Here is a 21,442-nt window from a genome sequence, read left to right as displayed (position 1 = left end):
AGACACCGCTCATCACCTGGCCAATACCGCACCTACTGTGAAGCATGGTGGTGGTGGCAGCATCATGCTGTGGGGATATTTTTCAGCGGCAGGAACAGGGAGACTAGTCAGGATTGAGAGAAAGATGAACGGAGCAAAGTACAGAGAGATCCTTGATGAAAACCTGCTCCCGAGCGTTCTGGACCTCAGACTGTGGTGGAGGTTCACCTTCCAACAGGACAATGACCCTAAGCACATAGACAAGGCAACGCAGGAGCGGCTTCATGACAAGTCTGTGAATGTCCTTGAGTGTCCCAGCCAGAGCCCGGACTTGAACCCGATCAAACATCTCTAGAGGGACCTGAAAAAGCTGTGCTTCGACGCTCCCCATCCAACTTGACAGAGCTTGAGAGGATCTGCAGAGAAGAATGGGCGAAATTACCCAAATGCAGGTGTGCCAAGCTTGTAGCGTCATACCCAAGAAGACTTGAGGCTGTAATCGCTGCCAAAGGTGCCTCAACAAAGTACGGAGTAAAAAGTCTGAATACTTATGTAAATCTGATATATCAGTTATTTCTTTTTAATTACTTTGCAAAATTTTCTAAACATCTGTTTTCACTTTTTTATTATGGGGTATTGAGTGTAGATTGATGTTTTAATTTTTTTTAAATCCATTTTAGAATAAGGCTGTAACGTAACAAAATGTGGAAAAAGTGAAGGGGTCTGAATACTTTCTGAATGCACTGTATATCATACCTACTGGCTACTATTTTGGTTTAGCAAACCAATGAGCCTGATGGGGTCAAACAGAAGCCTTGCAAATAATGCAAGTTATATTATATCAGTTGGATCCCACAAAGACTTTAAGTCTAAGTGAGCTAAGTGCCATCTAATGAGTAAACCTAATCAGATTAATTTCTTCTGAGCCGTTGTTCGACGAGCAGTTTTTAATGCTCATGCAGGAAATTGTGCAAATTACCAAGAGAATTCTCGAAGTGCTTATGATAATTAAGTTGATGAGTTCTACTTCTTCTAATGTGTAGTCATGTTTATTAAGTCTATTTCTTCTGGTGACCTTATCATACCTGCAATTCATTCTGGGACCATGGAGATGATCATTAATGATTATTGATAACCTGAGTCTTATTCTGAAGATTCTCAAGTGGTGGTGTTTAGCTGTATATGTCCATCATAACTCTTGTTTTCCTTCATTAGTTCCAGTCCTTTCCAAAATCCAAATCAGCCAGGAGAAAATGCTCTGGAAAAGGAATTACTTCCAAAACTGTACGCTCATGCATTTGCTGAAACTTTGAGTCCAAGCAGACACACACAGATAACGTTCAAGTGTAAAAGGGTCCAGCTGCTGCTTCTTCGGGTCCACACACAAGATTAGAAGTTGTTCAGCCAGAGCTGAACACACTTCTCGTCATCTCTATACAATGGTGTCTGTCAGCTGCTGCTTATACCTATTGGCTATTTCCAGAGCATCAGGTTATTACAATTGCTGACACATGCTGGATATTAAATCGGAATCTGTGAAGGTGCGGCGGACCGGTGCAAATTAAGCAGCATTGAACCATTGAAGGAGAAATATGCAAAACTCCTCAAGTACTATTACTACTCAAGAGGCCTCATCATTTTCTTTTGGAGTATCAAAGTACTGAAATGACCAAGACCAACGAGGAAAAGGGGCTAGATTTAGGATATTTAAAAAATGCAACCTCCAATTGGCTAGGTGTTGGCTGCAGTGGATGAATGGTTGCAACTAATATCCAGATACTGTGCTCAGATCGGCTGTCAGCTTTATCTGCAATGATACTGTAACCATTCCCAAGCCATCAATCTCCATCATACTTTTCTTGTTTAGATAAGGGGTAGACTGTAAGGAATTATTCATGATCTTTTTCTCCATCATAATGTGTTGTTTAATCCCATGAAAAGGAATGTAACAGTTAATAAAGTTGATCGTAAAAACGGAAATGAAAATGCACAGGGGGAAAATGCATAGGTTGCAGAGAGCTGAGATGGAGCAAAATGGAATGTGAATAGTTATTTATGAATGGAAAGTCAAGTGTGGGACATAAAGAGGGAAAGAAATACAAGGATGATGAATTAATATCATAATTTCTAGGAGATTTGTATGAAGACAAAGATATGAATGTGTTTCAGGTAAGAAAGGGAGAGGCCACAGGTTCCGATTGGTGTTTGGATGTCATATAAGTGACAGTATTTCAGAATGTTTATAAAATACTGACAGATTTTTTGCAAATTGCCTAGACTGTGTTCGCTAACATTTCTGCTATTTCTCTTTATCAAAACAAAAACAATGTATCTTTATTTCAAAGACAACCCAGAAAGTAAAGGTGGTGGCGACCATCTCCTCTCCAAGAAGTCTACAACCATGTACCGATCAGACCCGAGTCTTGTTGGCTTCTGAGAGCAGATTGGGTCAATCAATATTTACTTGTAAAATTATTAACAGAATTTAATAGAACTCTTCTATTAAATATTTATCATAACTTCATAACATAATTTCTCATAGTGGGTTACACTAGCTCCTTCTATTAACTATTTAATTGACCATCATCATTCATGACTGGATGTGGCAGGAATGCAATTATTTGATTTCATCTGATGTTGAATTGCAGATAGAGGACGTACCAATATGAAAGATGTCATAAAGAACTGATTTTAATAATAATTAGAAGGTTTCTTTCCAAAACATAAGTAAATTCATGTTGGGAAGAACTTCCTTTGTTTACCATGGACCCAGTTGTCATAAATATATTTAAAAGTATGTTTATGGTAATAATATACACAATAGCTAAGATAGTTTAATTTCCTTTGTCTTTGGTTATCTGTTTTCTGTTTCCTCTTTATTTTACATTATTTGAAGAAAGCTGTTTTCTTGTTTTGGATTTTTATGCCGATATACACCCATATATTTACAATGTTTGGATTTATATTTTATAATTTTAAGATAGTAACTATTTACCACTGCAGCATTATCTAGGGTAAAAGCCAAATTGTTAACACATTTGAGGTGAATCTTGACAAATAGAAATGTAATTTGCCAAGAAGTGTTGTGACAATGCGATTGGAGCAATACTTGAAGGGGGAATAAATAGGAATGAAATGCAGGGATTCTCTGGTTTGAACCAGCAAGCACTTCTCTATATTTTACTGCAGGCAGAGAAGTTGCTTTATTTTTTGTATTTAAGAATATATATATTTTTTAAATTATCGTAATTATCTGAACTTCTGTACTTCGAGATAGTGGGATAGATATTCATCCACACAATTGGATCGTAATCTTGGCTGTACTTTATACCAACCCAACTGATGTTCGCCCCTTTGGAATGAACAAACAGAAAATCTGCTCCACTAAATTATTTCCCAGGGGGTGAAGATAAAACTCTCGCCCAATGTCCTGGAAATTCACTTACACAATTCACTTCCATCAGAGATAGGAATAACACGTTCAATACCTGGTTTGTTCAATACCCTGAAGAAATTATTTAATTTAAAATTATTTAGTTGAGGTGGCAGAAACAGATCTGTCCAGTCTAAAACAAATCTAACTCCTACATGTTATTATTGATATGATATTGATTGGAACACTTTTTTTTATTATTTAAAATGTTCTCTGTATATTATTACTTAAAAAGTCCATATTAAGTAAAATTCAATCACATAATTAACTTCATAAAACAAGAAAGCTATATTCTCATATACACACATTTTTATAATGCAATGTGTCCTGATAACTGCAGTCATTGCAAAATGTTCCAAAATTCTTCCCACAGCACCTCCCAAACACATCTTGTCCACTGCCTAGATGGACAAGGGCATCTGACACATGAGATCATTGCCACCATTGTGTGCTCCTACAACATGTACACTCTCCTAGGCTAATATATTGCTATTCTATTATCATTGTGGGTCAAATCCTGTAGCATCCTACTATAACATCCTGGGAATACCTATACCCCGCAGACTGGAGTATTTCGAGAAGACAGTTCCCATCTATAGGATAATTGACAAATGTTAATAAATAATGAATATATTTAATAAATAATATTCTGCAAACTCATATCTCCAGCACTTTGGATCCATTATGGTACTTATGGAAAGTGTTGAGATTTTGCTTCTGGTTGATTGCAAATGGTGAGTGTAAGGTTCATAATTACCTCCTAGCTTCCTTCTATTATTGCACCAATAACTTGGCTCATATTATCGTTGGTACCTCTCACTGAGATAACTCGAGAAAACATCCCATAATGCAACATCTTTCTATATTTGCATGATAAAAATCTAATTTATTTCGCAATCTGGTGTGTTAGCCACCATAATATATGAACCATTTGCTGATAAATCTGAAGGATGGATTTTAACTATTTTATTATTACCCCTTTATTAGTGTTTGAATATTTTGTTACTCTGTCTTTAACGTGAGTATTTTTCTCAATACATGGCAGAACCACTGCTGTCAGATTGAATTTCAACAAAAAATGTCAACATATTCCAATGTAATATGATGTTACTAACATATGATAACGCTATCAGAATCATTGCTTTGAATGTACATGAAAAATTGTAAACTGATTAGCCACTTATGTAACAGTCCAATTTAATGGATCCATTTCATTCAAAATTACCCATGATCTTTTACAATTTTCCATGTTCACATTAAAATGTCCCAGAGATTTTCATGTGATATTTCTGAGGTAAATAATGATATACAGCAATGTGGCAGCTAAGCAATCATTACTACAAATTTAGTTAACTACAGTTTTGATGTATCATTAACTCGATATTTAAATAATCATGCTATGACTTCAAAGCTTAGACATTTATTCACTTGTTCATAATGAATGATAATGTATTAGTGAGTCAGTATTAAGCACACTACAAATTAAGTACCATTTATAGCAGTGATTTGTGGCAAAGGCAAATTGTAAAACCTTCCCAGTTCCCACCCTAAGCAGCAAGAATCTTGGATGATGAAGTATCTGTTTCCACATTTTTAGAATGAAGCTCTCTAATCTCATAATGACAGATGTAAGATTAACTTTGTTAAGCATCTACTCATTCATGCAAACTAAATTAAATTAATGGAACAAATTTATTCCATAATTAAGATAAAAATTCATGTCAGCTGTAACCTTGCTGTACACTAATTATGTAGAAATGATTTATCGTCTGTTCCAATCTGAATATTAGAACTCACCTCATTGATAACTGCATCTCACTTTAAAAAGATGGAATCTGATTAGCAGTGACAGAATGTGCAGCCAGTCTCCTGATTGCCTGCAAAGGTAATGGAAGCTGTAAGGCTTCATTAAAGTTCTATGTATCAGTCAGGCAGTTTGACATGTAGGTGCAATAATTTTTTCCCAATCCATCAGATTTTGCATACAGGGTATGATAAATCTTTAAAAAATGTAATGGAAAATATTGATGTTGCATGACATAATAGTGAACTTCCATTGTGTATGCTTATGCCAATGATGCATTGTATGGTACCTTGCAGTCATTAAGACATTGAACCTTTTGCCAACTATAAAAAATAATCATGTTAGATATCTGTTCATTGTTCACAAAATTATGAAGTTGGGCTTGTTCTATCACTACCTGGATACATTATTGGCTAATTGATCATTATTCTTATTCAAATGATAAAAATGTTATATAATTTAAACATTTAAATTCTAATACAGTGACATTTTTTTCTACAGAATTGTGATATGATCTTGAAATGGATAGCTAGTTACAATGTAATATTGGATCTCTGTGGTAATTGGTCTTTCTGTCTGTTAATGTAGTTGATTTTGTGTGTTATAAAGGATAGATTAACCTCCAGTGAGCAACAATATACGTCACCATTTTTATTCAATCAGGTAATCAGGAAGTTGCAGCCAAAGCAGTATATCATATTTCAATGCTTCCTTAATTCAAAGAAGGTTATATTGTCGGTAGTTCAATGTGTGGGGGAGGGTCTAATTCTGCACCATTAAAGATAAAATGGAGGTTAATGTTTGCAATTATCCACACATTGAGTTCTGTGCTGCTGCACAGAGGTGCCAAGTGGGGGAGAGTTTCTTCTCTGGAGAAAAGAATAATAATCAGAGCCAGTCATTCCAGGTCACTTTCAAACACTTGTCAATAATTGGCTTAAAAAAAAGAAACCAGAGAGCAGATTTTCAGTCCGTGCTGTTTATCCAGAAGGATGAGCGACATTGAATATATAATGAAAAAAAGAACAAAAAATCATTTCTGAACGCATCTATTTTGTATTTGTTTCATAACTTCAATATGTTTACTGATTTACTCAGTTACTTGGTATTTTTGAACACGACTGTTTATTAAAGTCATCTCCAAGATGTTTAAGTGAATGATTTTCTTAAAGCACAGTATTGAAAATAATCTAATTGTTTTGTCACAGCATTAAAACATGATCTGGAGAGTTAATAAATGTGATCAATGGTCTATTTTAGTCAAAGCCAAAGACTAATAGCTTTACTTCACATTAGAGGTCACAAAGGAAAACAAAGAGGCATGAATATTCTGTTTATCTTAAAAATAAAAAATAAATAATTAAATTAAAATTATAAACAGCGAATTACATTTGTTGTCTTAAAATGTTCTCATGATGACTGGCAAGGCAAACATTTAATACCTTTTTGTTCTTGCCTGGAGAAGATGGGCAAGGAAACACACTTTCCTTCTGCTCAAGGTACTATAGATTAGGAAATAGAGCTTCTAAAACCAAATAAATGAATGGTTAGTTTGGTCCGGAAGAAACTATAAAACCATGTGTTAGCTTGCATAAATAATTGAACAACACTTTATCAAAATAGCTTTTTTTGATCACTCTTAGATTAATTAATTCATATATAATGCATTCCTGTATTGCGTAGAATATATACATTGTAGTAATGCCGATTTTCACATTTAGCTTTTTAAATTTGAATAGGATATAAAGCAAGACTCCATATACATTCAGGTTAGAAACGGACAGACAGTATGATATATTATTTGTATTTCATTAAGAACATACATTTGATCTATTAAGTGGACTCCCTGTGGAGAATACACATGTGGAAATGCATCATTTGACTTTGTCAGTGACTGTGTGAAGCAGGCCAAAAGTTAATTACAGATATCCAGAGGTCAGTTAGCGATTATTTCAGATCACAGCCACTAATGGGACAACAACATTGCCTCTGCTGGAGCCTTTGACAGAAGATTTATACCAAAGGTAATGACATTGGTACAAATAGTGCTGATAAAAAGACCCTTATATTGGCCTAAACAGAATGATGAATGAGATACATGTGCACTCACACATCCTACTATTAGCTGTTGTGCTCTATGTGTCACTGAGTTGGAGGGTGCACTGAGTGACTTCAGGTACATGGGTCTTAAATTTGTATATACAAACTATTTTCTTTTAGGGATATGAACAACCAATATAAACAAATTAATAGATAATTATAAAATCAGAAAATACATTAGAACAAACAGTTTTCAAATATTCTGTGTTTGATCTCACGCTGAATTTAATTGAGAAAGCAGAAACATAGTTGAAATCGCAAAATAATTCTATTACCCATTTTTAAGTAAGATGATTCATAACATTATATAGAAGTCTTATCATAATTAGCCTGGAGTGGTCAGGTCGGGGGCAGTTCCCCCCGCCATGGGTACCATGTAATCCCGTGCTACCTGCTCCATGGTCGGATAGTCGGCGACTAAACCATCTCCCCCACCTGGTTTACCATGTTATTGAACAAGTGTGCCAATTTTATAGTTTAAGTAAATAATAATTTCTATCATATACAACATATAAGGTGGACTATGCTACTTTTGATTATATTGCTATTGGAATTCCAACTTTATCTAATTTTCTACAAAAAGTAGAAAATCAGATAAAGTTAGAATTCCAATAGCAATATAATAGTACAAAATAGTAGAAAATTCTGAAACTCTCAAAATAATTTAAATAAAATGGATTTTTAAATTATTAGTTCTTAATTCATGGACTGAATTGTTAGTTAAACATATGCCATATATATGTGAAAATTAAAAAAAAGTGCAATGTATAAAAGTTCTGCATTGATTAGATGTCAAGAAAGTCCTTTGATAAAACATAATGGATACTGGATTAGCAATGATGTGATTGACCATGCTAGGCTGGACAACATACTAAAAATGTTAAATCAAGCTATGTGCAATATAATGAGATGGATATTGCTGGGAATTGCCAGTAGAACCCAAACATAACTGATTTATTTGTACAATTGACAAGTTTAGGATTTATAAGCATGCTTGTGCAAATTTGGAAGTCCTAGACTTCCTGAAGTTTCTGTGCAGTGACTTGATCATTTTACTCCAATATTAGAGTCCTTATTAAGCTAAGCAAGGGAGCAAGATGCGGAATTCCCCAGTGCAGGAGTTGGACAACCTCTAGTTGACCCAGCAAAGGTGTTCTCTTCCATTCATATGGGAAGTCAAGTATAGCATTTTTAGATTTAGTTTGTTTTTTAAAATGTTTTTATTTGTTTAATGTTACTAGGTATCTTGATTATTTTGATTAACTATTGTCTTTATTTTTTTCATAATTTGATTAATTTTTGAATGTTTCTGAATATCAGAGACATTGCATCATTTCAAACTGCTGTCTTAAGGGCCTGTCCCACTGCAGCGACCTAATTGGCGAGTTTAGAAGAGTTTAGGAGAGTTTGAAAAAGTGTCATGTTGAAGAACTCCTTTGACTATGTAGAAGACCTCCTTCAACCTCCTTCGACTATGTTGAAGACTAACTTCGGGAAAATTGGACACCGAATAGTGGAGAGTGAAGATGACCTCCTTCGACCTCCCTTTGACTATGTTGGACTATCTACAACTACCTCTGATTACCTTCGACTACCCTTGATTACCTACGAAGAACATGCCGACCTACTACGACCTACTTCGACTAAACCTATGAGTAAAAAAAAAAAAAATTTTCCATGGCGACCTTTTTTTACTCGCGGGCATTTTTCAGAATGTTGAAAAATACGCCTGTACGTCTTTGGAGAACACCCATGTGCTCATGGGCGGAATATACAAACTCCGTACGGACAGCATCCATAGTCAGGATCACTAGCGCTGTAAGGCAGCAACTCTACTGCTGTGCCACCGTGCCGCCCTTACAGTATGTGAAACCAGATTAGATACTAGCAAAAGGGAAAAGAGGACTTTGTTATGTCAAGATGGCAGATTGGTGCAGCATCATTTAGTGCTGCTCTAATGCAGTTCCAGTGACCCAGCTTAGATTTGGACCTTATGTGCTGTTCATATGAAGCTAACACATTCTCCATGTGACCACCCTATGCTTTTCTTCCACATCCCAAAGAGGTGCTAATAGGCTCTTGTAAGTATTAAAAGCATCATAGAAACATGGAAAAATAGGCAATTCGGCCCTTCGAGCCAGCACTGCCATTCAACATGATCATGGCTGATCATTTAAAATCAGTACCCCGTTCCTGCTTTTTCCCCATATCCCTCGATTCCTTTAGCCCTAAGAGCTATCAAAGGGAACATGATGGGCATATGAGAGAATAAAGTAGCTATCCCCAGGGAAATAAGAAGGGAATAAGCGGATAAGAATGTTTTGCTCGCATGGACCCTATGGATTGAATGACCTCCTCTGTGCCCTAGTATTTAATATATATTTCTTTTTCTCTACTGTTGAAGATACTCCTCTTTAAGGTCATAAAGTGCAATTTTATTCAGTAAATAATTCATTATATTACTTGGAATTTAATCACTGCTCTAGATCGAGGACCAAAACTTGGCCTCGTTCATCTACTTTAATTGATTTACTGAAGTTAATTAACCAGCCATAGATGTTATAACTGTGCTGTTTTCTGTTCGCATTATATCAACCTACTGAAGTTAAAATCCAGGGCTACTTTCAAGATGAACACCAAATGAGAAGGTAGCAGCAGAGTTAAGCTATTTCACAACAAACCAATTAACAACATTTTCTGTAACCTAATCAAATCCAGCCAAGAATAGTAGGGGGCAATCAAGCAGCTTCAGACAGAAAGTGATTTTGTTTGTGTGTTCTTTTTCTATGGAGAAACAAGACGATCAAGTTTGCAAGTAGAATTGCTATGTGGACAAAAATACTCCATTGCATTCCGAGGTCCTTACCATCCTAGTTGGATGGATTCAGCGGATTCTTTTTATTCCATGCAACATTAAGAAATTAAGGGAATCACTCAAACGGTGAAAAGTAAAGTAGACAGCATTGATGAATTTAAAAAGAGTATTTAAAATTTAGGAATATATGTATGATTCTATAGTATTGTTTTCAGCATTGTTGCACATCTGTTTCATAGACAAAGTCCAATGTCCACAAGGCTTTTGACATGGTTGAAATGGAGAGGATGTTTCCACTTGGAAAAATCTGGAACTGGGAATTGGCTTTTATTAAAAAGGAATTGTCTTTTTAAGACAACAAGGTGGCATAAACTTTTCCCTAGGATGTTTACGAGTCTAAAACATTCTTCCTCAGACAACAAAGGAACGTCCTTGACTATTATCAAGATATAGACAAACATCTACATCATAGTAGGAGTGAGGAGCTGTTTTCAGGAATGGACAGGAGGTTACACTCAAATGTAATTTTATTGAATGACAGAACAGGCTTGAGCATTAAGTGGCCTTTTCCTGCTCCTAATTATGTTCATCACAAAAAATCTGTACTTGTCCCTGTATTTTTTTCAAAGGCTTTAAAACATTTATTTTAATGTCCTAAAAAAGCAAATACTGTGATGTCACATGCATTAATTTACCAAAGTAGGTGAGGGTAACTCTCAATGCTACTTCAATATTAGGTGTGACGAACAAAAAAAAATGAAGCTGAGCAGCCAATAACTGCTCACTAGATGGCAATATTTGCATTGAAATGCACTACTTATAGCTAAAGCCAGATGCGGGATATCAGACTCCAAAATATTCTGCTTAACTACAAATCATGCTGTGAATATTTTAAATGATATCTGCAGAGACAGCCATTGGATTATGCTTACAATCTCAGAGGGCATGACTGGGTTATAGGGTAAACCATTTTCAAGTGCTGTGTCAGAAAGGAGATACACTCCTAGCTCTCTGATGCACAGTTTTGACATGCTCATTCCATTCTGGAACCTGATAAGGATAATTGAAATTTATCGTATGGTGCTTTTACTGCCTGTAAGAAGTCACACAATTTCATTAAAATAGTTGCTAATAGATTACATGTGGCTTTCATTTTCACATTTAAGATATTTGTAGGAAGTAACATCTGGTATATATTTTCTTGTAAGTAATTCATCTACCAGTGGCTGCATATTTATTCATGCTATAACAAACAATTTGATTAAAATTAGGTTCTATTATAGCCAATAACAATTTATGTTTATAAATGAGATCACATCTATATACATATATGATGTGCAAAATTATAAACACATCAAATAAACTACATTGATTAATACATGTCTGGCTGTGATTCATATGATTCAATCTTGAGTTTTCGTTGAAATTTTGTGTTAAACTGAAGCCGCAAGGCTAATTATGAAAGCATAATAATTTCACTAAATCAAATTACAGCCTGATTTAAATTATTTACAAAGTATGATTTGATTTTGTTTTAATTTTTACCATTATGAAGTAAATTTTATCATTGTAGTTTTGGCAATGTATTCCTAACACAAGATCAATTGATATGGCAGTGACAAAGGCACTGAAGATGCAGAGCTTCTTGTGCATATTCCAAGAAATATACTGTAAGATTTCTTTCCTATAAATAAACACTGACTATATGTTCTGATTTTGTATTTTTTAATTTTTCCATTGCATGATTCATAGCTAATACAGTCAAATATATGCTGACTATCCATGTTGAATATAGATCATAATGATTACAATTCTATGGATAACAATATTTACATTATGTACCAATAGGATTAATGCCTTTTCCACCATGATCTATCCAGTGGTTCCCAACGTGGGGCGTACGCCCCACAGGGGGGCAATTTGATTTTTAAGGAGGGCAATTGAGCGCGACTGAGGAGGTCTGGGTCCAAATTTTCGATTTTAATTTTTTGGAGCTTGTTTAAACCAAGGTATTGGCGTTTTAAGCTTCTTCAGCTGAAACGGAGTTCACTTTTTAAATGATAAGAATTATATATCACCACATGGGGGGGGGGGGCATCAGGATTTTAGAGGTGATTAGGTGGGGCATGGCCAAAAAAAGGTTGGGAACCACTGATCTATACTCACTCTTGTTGTTTTAGATAATTGTCTACATGAGAAAAATAAGGATGCTAAATGTATCATATTAACAGATGTATAACATCTGTTTCACATTGTGTCAAGGTTATTTGCCCTTTACTGTAATGTGGATAGCAGCATTATTGAGGAAAAGGCCTCTTGAGTCGTACCTGCAGTCTGTGTCAATCTCTTGTTCTCTAAGGAAAAGATTTTTGTTGGCTGCAGAGAATGGGTTTGGAAGCAGGGCAGACAGTTTTATTACTCTGGTCAGCTGAATTCGTTTGACAGAAAAGATAATTACATGCAATAATAACAAAATAATTGTAGGCTAATTAGACCCAACAGCTTAGCAGTCCTCGGTAAACAAGGTAATTAAAAGTAGACTGAACAAAATGATTGTTTGATTTTGATTAACATGATGGATGAAGTAAGATTGAAAGTTTTCATTCAATTTGATTAATATAGTTGACATGATAGGTTTAAAGGATATTGTGAAAAAAGGCAAACAGCAGATTATGATATTGACTAGGAAGCCAACACATCAAAACTTGATATACTCTTGGGGTTTGACACTAAACCATAAATGTGGAAATCTACAAATAGTTTGCTAATAATTGATCCGTGCCATATAATAGAAAAAGGAAATTAAAGGTATGTAACAAAATAAATCAAAACATGGGCCACAGAGAGATATTGGAATATTAAATAATCATAACTTTTGTCAATTATTCCTTAAGTGATCAATGGAAAACATTTAACAGAATTATGATGCATTGTTATTATAGATTGAAAATATGTTTTGCAGAAAAGAATGCATTTTAAGCCTAGTATATTTCACTAATGTTAAGTTCAACTGTTAACAGTTATTATTTGGAATATTTTCCAAATGTATTCCATTGGAATCTCTGGGGATCGTTCTAAGAAAAAAAAGCTCTTGTGTTTTCCAAATTTAAATTCAAAATGTCCCAATGAACCCTCAGTTGGACCATACACTCCTGCTTCCTGTCTCCAGCATCTTTGATGGTCCCTTCTCAAGATCTATAAAGCTCCTTCCCAGAGGGGATATCTGTACTCAGTTTTGCGGGTCCATCATTTGTCACCAGACATCTGTTATGGGTTGTTTTACTTCTTAAAAAATAAAAACATTGAAAAATCCTTTGGATAACATGAGGGAAGTAAAACCCAAACGTCTACATCCAGCCCATAATGGAATGGTTGACAGTTGCACACACCAAGCAAAGTTAGGTGTTTATGGTTTATTGCAGATAAGGCCAAGAATGAGGGAACTCTTTCAACCAAAGAAAGGGTGCAAAAGCTGGCTTTATTTCCATGGGTATTGATGCCAACATTTTATTAGGTGAAAGGATTCATTACTGTAACTCGGAGACATCATTCCTAGAAGGTGTGCCGGCTCCACTTTCTATGTCAACTTTATGAGGACATAAACTGGCCTAACAACAAGAAGTAGAAGTTGGATTTAGCCATTTAGCACTTCATTCCTGGTCATTAAGGTCATTGCTAATATTTTACTTCAGCACCATTTTCTGCACTACAAACCCATCCTTTGATACCTTTCAAATTAAACAAAAATCTTTGGATCTCTCTCCCTCCCCCACTCACCCTCCTTCCCCCTCTTGGATACAAGATTTCACATTTTCATTGTCCTCAAGGGAATGAAATGTCGTCATATCTCTTTCCTGAATGGCTGACTGATTATTTTACGGCAGTGATCCTATCCAGGTAAAAGCATCATTGCTGGTGATTTGAAGTTTCTTCAGCCATTCCTCCTGTCCTTTAACCACCTGAAGACCAGGTCCATAAAATGTATCAGAAAGTGCCGCATAGCAGATCATTCAGAACATCTATGTAACAAACATGTGTGTTGCAAAACACCTTTGAGGAATGAACAACTCTCAGCTGCTGTAATTGTGTAAAGCCTGAAGCAGTATTTTTTCAATTGAGCAAGATTCCAGTATCAGACATTTCTGCTGCTCACTGCACATCTGAAATATGTAAATTAGGTTATACATTTGATTAATGATGTTCCATTGAAGAATTTAGATTTGAAATTCTGGGATGCTAAGAAAGATGGGAGTGAAGTTGCATGACAACAAATTATTCCTGTACTTTGGAGAGAACGGAAAGGTTAGTTTCATTACTCGCATCTCCTCTGTGTCCCGTAGTTCTGCTCTCTCTTTACTAGGGAACAAAGATTCCCTAGTTTGTACCTTTAACCACACCAGCCTCCGCATCCACCACATCATTCCCTGACATTTCTGTCACCTTCAATGTGATCCCACCACCAGTCACATCTTCCCATCCCTGTCCCCTTTCACTTTCTGTAGAATTCACTCCCTCCTCAACTCTTTGGTTCACTTGTCCCTTCCCTCCAAAACCTTCTCTTCTTTAGACTTTAGAGATATAGAGTGGAAAACAGGCTCTTTGGCCCACCGAGTTTGTGCTGACCAGCGATCACCCCATGTACTAACACTATCCTATACACGAAGGACAATTTACAATGTTATCCCGCAAATTAACCGTCAAACATGTACGTCTTTGGAGTGTGGGAGGAAACTGAAGCACCCGAAAAGCACCTGGACCTGATGGTATACCCGGTCGTGTTCTAAAAACCTGTGCGGACCAACCGGCTGGAGTTTTTACGGACATTTTCAATCTCTCACTTCTGAGGTCTGAGGTCCCCACCTGCTTTAAGAGGGCATCAATTATACCAGTGCCCAAGAAGAGTAAGGTGACGTGCCTCAATGACTATCGACCAGTGGCACTAACGCCGGTGGTGATGAAGTGCTTTGAGAGGTTGATCATGGAGCAAATCAACTCCTACCTCGACAAAAACCTGGACCCACTGCAGTTCGCTTACCGCCACAACAGATCAACGGTGGATGCGATCTCGCTGGCCCTCCACTCCGCTCTGGACCACTTGGACAACAAAAACTCATATGTCAGGCTGTTATTCATCGATTACAGCTTGGCATTCAACACAATCATCCCCTCCAAGCTGGTTACCAAACTCGCAGAACTGGTTCTCTGCGCATCCCTCTGCAATTGGATCCTCGACTTCCTCATTCACAGACCACAGTCTGTTCGTATTGGTGGAAATGTGTCAGCCTCGATAACAATCAGCATGGGAGCACCTCAAGGCTGCGTGCTCAGCCCCCTGCTGTACTCACTCTATACTCATGACTGCGTAGCCAGTCACAGTGTGAACTCCATCATCAAGTTCGCTGACGACACCACTGTTGTGGGACGTATCACTGATGGGGATGAGTCAGAGTACAGAAGAGAGATCGAGCAACTGTCCATATGGTGCCAGTGCAATAACCTGGCCCTCAACACCAGCAAAACCAAGGAGCTGATTGTGGACTTTGGAAGGAGTAGGAGGGGGACCCACAGCCCCATCTATATAAACGGGTCGATGGTTGAAAGGGTCAAGAGCTTCAAATTCCTGGGCGTGCACATCTCTGAAGATCTTTCCTGGTCCGAGAACACTAATGCAATTATCAAGAAAGCTCATCAGCGCCTCTACTTCCTGAGAAGATTACGGAGAGTCAGTTTGTCAAGGAAGACTCTCTCTAACTTCTACAGGTGCACAGTAGAGAGCATGCTGACTGGTTGCATCGTGGCTTGGTTCGGCAATTTGAGCGCCCTGGAGAGGAAAAGACTACAAAAAGTAGTAAACACTGCCCAGTCCATCATCGGCTCTGACCTTCCTTCCATCGAGGGGATTTATCGCAGTCGCTGCCTCAAAAAGGCTGGCAGCATCATCAAAGACCCACACCATCCTGGCCACACACTCATCTCCCTGCTACCTTCAGGTAGAAGGTACAGGAGCCTGAAGACTGCAACAACCAGGTTCAGGAATAGCTACTTCCCCACAGCCATCAGGCTATTAAACCTGGCTCGGACAAAACTCTGATTATTAATAACCCATTTTCTGTTATTTGCACTTTATCAGTTTATTTATTCATGTGTATATATTTATAATATGGTATATGGACACACTTATCTGTTTTGTAGTAAATGCCTACTATGTTCTGTGTGCTGAAGCAAAGCAAGAATGTCATTGTCCTATACAGGGACACATGACAATAAACTCACTTGAACTTGAACTTGAACCCAGAGAAAACGGACGCATTCACAGGGAGAAAGTACAAACTCCGTACAGACAGCACCTGTAGTCAGGATCGAATCCGAGTCTCTGGCTCTGTAAGGCAGCAACTCTACTGCTATGCCACCCCAATTTTTTTCCATAGTTTTTCCTATTTCTTGGCTCTACAGTTGGACAGGTCTGTTTAATTCAATATTATATTTAACTTACTTCTTGCAAGCTTAAAATCATGTTCCTTGGCTGTGAATCAAAATAGAGTTTATCATGTTCTGAATCTCTCCCCTCTCCATCTGTTGGTTGGGAATTTCTTGTCTGAACGCCCAATCCTACATCTGCTCTATCCCAAAACCTACAAAGTTCTATTTTGGGAATAACACCCAACTTATTTCCCAACTTCATTCCAATTACACTGATTAAGTGTCACCCACAATATTCCTTCAGTTTTAATACAATCTCAATTGGCAGAGCTGCACTTTACCACAACTCCAACCTTTCCATAATCTGATCTCTCATTCTTTATTTCTGGTTGAGTTTCATATCCTATCATTCCTTGCCCCCATAATTTACCACACAGTTTGAAATCCTCTTTTTTAAAAACTATTTTTATGGTTCTAACCTCTTGACTTTTCAAATCTGCTCCAGTCCTATGTGGCAGTATTTAGTATCTGCTACTAAGTTCTGGTCAATTTTTATTTCACTCCCCTCTTCTGTTTTAACTTTAGTTGTAAATCTTTCAGACATTGCAGTGATCTTACAGTCTAGAAATCTTGTTCTAAATGCTTTTTGCTTTGTTATCATTTCCTCTCCTTTGGAAATCTTTCTTTGGTTATGCTTTATTATATTATATAAACATTTCTCTTGCTCTTTCAATCACCTGACCCCTTATTCAGCAGTGTTTATTTGTAAACCATCATCTATCTGCAGTTTCTTTTGTCTACAAGGAGAGATTAGAATTATGTTTGTAATTATAGAGTTTTAGAAATATTACAAATAAACTGAGGCAGCAACTACGCCTTTAGAAAGAATCAAGCTGGAATAGAAAATTGAACACGAGCAGTACAGCATAAGGACAAGCCCTACCGACCACAATGTCTGTGCTGAACAACTCTTATCTGCTAACACATAACCTATTTCTCTCCGTTCCTTGCATATCCAAGTGTCTGTCCAAAGGTTTCTTAAATGCCACTGCCATATCTGCCTCAACCACCACATCTGGCAGCACATTCAAGGCGCTCACCTCCCCCCCTGCGTAAAAAAACTTGCCCCACACATCTCCTTTAAACTTTAACCCTCTCACCTTAAAGCTATGCCCTTTGGTATTTGATTTTTCCATGCTGGGAAAAAGGTTCTGACTGTCTACCCTTTCTATGCTTCTCATAATTTTATATACTTCTATCAGGTCTCCCCGCAACCTCTGGCATTCCAGAGAAAATAATCCAAGTCTGTCCAACATCTGCCTATGGCTATTGCCCCTTAATCCAGGCATGGTTCTTGTAAACATCCACTGCCCTTGCCAAAGCCTCCACATCATTCCTGTAATAATCTAACGAGGGTCCAACAGAGCTAACATCATAACCTCATAACTATTATACTCAATAGCCTGACCAATGAAGGTAATCATATGCCTCTTTACCACTCTATCTACTTGTGTTGCCACTTTCAGGAAGTTATGCACTTGGACCCCAAGATGAGAACAGGCAGCATCTCTGGATAGACGGAATGGGTGACGTTTTGGGTCGAGCCCTTCTTCAGACTGAGAGCCAGGGGAGAGGGAGACACAGAGATAAGGAAGGGTAAGGTAAGGTGTATGGTGTCAGTTTTCTTGATTAAAATACTCTCTGCTCATTAAAGCGAGCAATTGGTATGACTGGAAGTTAAATGAGGTACATGTTTACAAATACACTGGACTAGATGTTAAAAGTCCAAAGTGCCAAATATCAATTTACTCCTGATGGTGCTGGGAGCCTTCTGCACTCACCTATGCTCCTCCGATGTTGAGAAAGGCTAGACAGACACGTCATTGGGGTTATCAAGTGGGAACCTACTTTCATTGACGTTTCACTGATTGAACCCACGACGTCTCCAGTAGGCTCAGCGATGCATTCTGGCGTCCCAGAACCACCCCCCTCTGCATCTGTCTAGTCGGGTATTTGGGAGACCAAATGGGGTCTTTCCTCTTCAGCCAGAGCCACTGGCTACTCCACTCTGCCACCCATGATGTTTCTTTGATGGCTTGGCGTAGGGCTTGTCCGCTGATCCCCAGGTCCTTCATCAGTCTTAAGGTAGATGTTGCCACGAATCCTCGACATCCAACTTCTACCGGGCAGATCTTAGCTCTCCAGCCCCGCTGTTCGGCCTCCACTGCAAGCTCTGTATATCGCAGTTTCTTTCTTTCGAAGGCTTCCTGCACAGCATCCTCCCAAGGGACTGTGAGCTCCACAAAATACACCATGCACTGAGAGTTCGACCAGAGCACAAAATCAGGCAGTTGGTGATGGCTATCTCTGATGGAACTGTAAGCCTTTAGTCCACACCCACCAGCATCTGCCAATCCCGGGCTGCCTCCAGCTGTCCAAACCTGGTCCTTGGTGGAATTTTCCATTGCCTTTGTTTCCCCCCCCACCTCCCCCGAACAAAGGCGATTGTGTTAACTGGGTTGGTTGTTCTGGGCGGCAGGGCATTGTTGGCTGTTCTCCTGTGTTCCAGAGTCGCTGCCAGGCATTTGAGCACTTGATTATGTCTCCAGGTGTATCGTCCTTGGGAAAGGCTTACTTTACACCCAGTGAGGATGTGCCTAAGTGTGGCTGGTGTTGAACACAGGGGGCATGACGGATCTTCGCCCAACCATTGGTTGAGATTTTTTGGGCTAGGAAGGACATCATAGGTCGCCCGAATGATGAAACTTATCCTGCTCGCCTCCATCTCCCACATGTCCTTCCAGCTGATCTTCCTCTTTTCCACACTCTCCCATCTCATCCACTGGCCCTGTTTAGCTTGCGACACAGCCTTGGCACACCTACTCAACTCCTCCTGTCGGCGGACTTCGGCCACGACCAACTTCCGGTGCTCCAGTGATGATGCCCTGTTCCAGCAAGATCGCTTTGCGCCAAGCCCCAAGCCACTTCTTCCGTGTTGGATTTGCCCTACCATGGATTTGCCTTGGTGGAGAGCAGATTTTGCCTGCTGTGTCGCATTCTTAGCCATCCACTTCTTTCCTGTTGCCAGGGTTGGAGCAGCAGCTCGGATGACAGTGTCCCTTGATTCTGCCAGGGTCATCTCTAGTCTGACTTTAGTGCACTTGAACTCCTCTGTGAGACTAGAGAGAGGCAGCTGGAGTACCCCCTGACCGTACAGGCCTAGGCTGCTCAGGCACCGAGGAACACCTAACCACTTTCACCTAACCAAAGTGCTGATTGTTCTTTCCATCTTCTCGACTCTTGCGAGGGTGATGTCATACATGGTTAGTGGTCACATAAGGCGAGGTAGTAACCTAAACTGCAGGCACCAGATTTTCAGCTTTCCAGGCAGCATGGATCGGTCGATGTTCGCCAGACCTTTGATGACTTCTTGCCTAAACTCGTTGGCCTGATCAGTGTCCTTCAATTTAGTTATACCACTCCCAGACTTTTGATTGGCTTCTCTGACACATTTGGAATAGGTTCTTGATCAATGAAGAACCTTTGATCTGTCAGTTTGCCTTTGATTATAGAAATGCTTCTTGATTTGGATGGCTTGAATTTCATTCTGACCCCAGTGATGTTCTCTTGAAGCTTCCCTAAAAGGCGCCTGGTGCAAGGTGCTGTTGTTATGATTGTCATGTCATCCATGTAGGCCCTGATGGGTGGTAGACGGACTCCAGATTTCAGCCGCTCTCCACTCACTACCGGCTGTAACTTGTGGATTAATCTTGCAATGCTGTTTTGACCATGTGAAGCTACTGTCTTTCCATTTGACTGATAACTAAAAGTCCCGAAACTGAGCATAGTATTCTACAGGCAGTGTGTGGGTCACAAAATTGTTCAATTCCTGAGAACTATTCGTAACCCTAATTTTCTGTAAATTGAAAAATAGCATGTGGGAGATGATTACAGAAAAAACTGTGATGAGAAAGTGAGCAGGCACCGGGAAGGGCAGCAGCCAGCCAGCTTCACTGACTCAGTGAGTAAGCAATTTAGTCTGGTTAGTACTCGCAGCTCTGCTCCACTCAATCCACTCCTCCCCCCCCCCCCCTCCCTATCCCTGATCATTGTGGCTCGATTTACAGGTGTCCATAAGACAGGCATTTGTAACCCGAGGAGAGCCTGTAATTGTTTTCAGATCAAGTAAGAAGTATGAATAAGTACTTCTAGTTTAGTGACCTAATGACAGTAAACAATAGACAATAGGTGCAGGAGTAGGTCATTTGGCCCTTTGAGCCAGCACCGCCATTCAATGTGATCATGGCTGATCATCCCCAATCAGTACTCCGTTCCTGCCTTCTCCCCATATCCCATGACACCGCTATCTTTAAGAGCCCTATCTAGCTCACTCTTCAAAGTATCTAGAGAACCAGCCTCCACTGCTCTCTGAGGCAGAGAATTCCACAGGCTCACAACTCTCTGTGTGAAAAAGTGTTTCCTCATCTCCGTTCTAAATGGCTTACCCCTTATTCTTAAATTGTGGTCCCTGGTTCTGGACTCCCCCAACATCGGGAACATGTTTCCCGACTCTATAATAGGAACATGTTTCCCGCCTTAATAATCTTATATCTGCCTTCCTGTTTTTGCTACCAAAGTGGATAACCTCACATTTATCCACATTAAACTGCATCTGACATGCATCTGCCCACTCACCCAACCTGTCCAAGTCACCCTGCATTCTCATAGCATCCTCTTCACAGTTCACACTGCCACCCAGCTTTGTGTCATCTCAAATTTGCTAATGTTACTTTGAATCCCTTCATCTAAATCATTGATGTATATTGTAAATAGCTGCGGTCCCAGCACCGAGCCTCGCAGTACCCACTAGTCACTAAAATGACCTAATCAT

The 21,442-nt window shown here is 38.8% G+C and overlaps 1 long non-coding RNA gene across 1 annotated transcript; it reads right to left on the bottom strand.

Moving 5' to 3' along the window:
• Positions 1-4,214: 4,214 nt before the first annotated feature.
• On the bottom strand, positions 4,215-19,029 carry LOC116974854. Its single transcript, XR_004412465.1, has 3 exons — positions 18,949-19,029; positions 11,511-11,514; positions 4,215-4,225 (listed from the first exon to the last, which is right to left on the bottom strand). It is a non-coding gene; the product is annotated as an uncharacterized LOC116974854 (long non-coding RNA).
• Positions 19,030-21,442: the final 2,413 nt, after the last annotated feature.

This window comes from Amblyraja radiata, chromosome 7 (assembly GCF_010909765.2).
Source record: "Amblyraja radiata isolate CabotCenter1 chromosome 7, sAmbRad1.1.pri, whole genome shotgun sequence".
Classification (NCBI taxonomy): domain Eukaryota; kingdom Metazoa; phylum Chordata; class Chondrichthyes; order Rajiformes; family Rajidae; genus Amblyraja; species Amblyraja radiata.
This window is presented reverse-complemented; position numbering and strand designations above follow the sequence as displayed.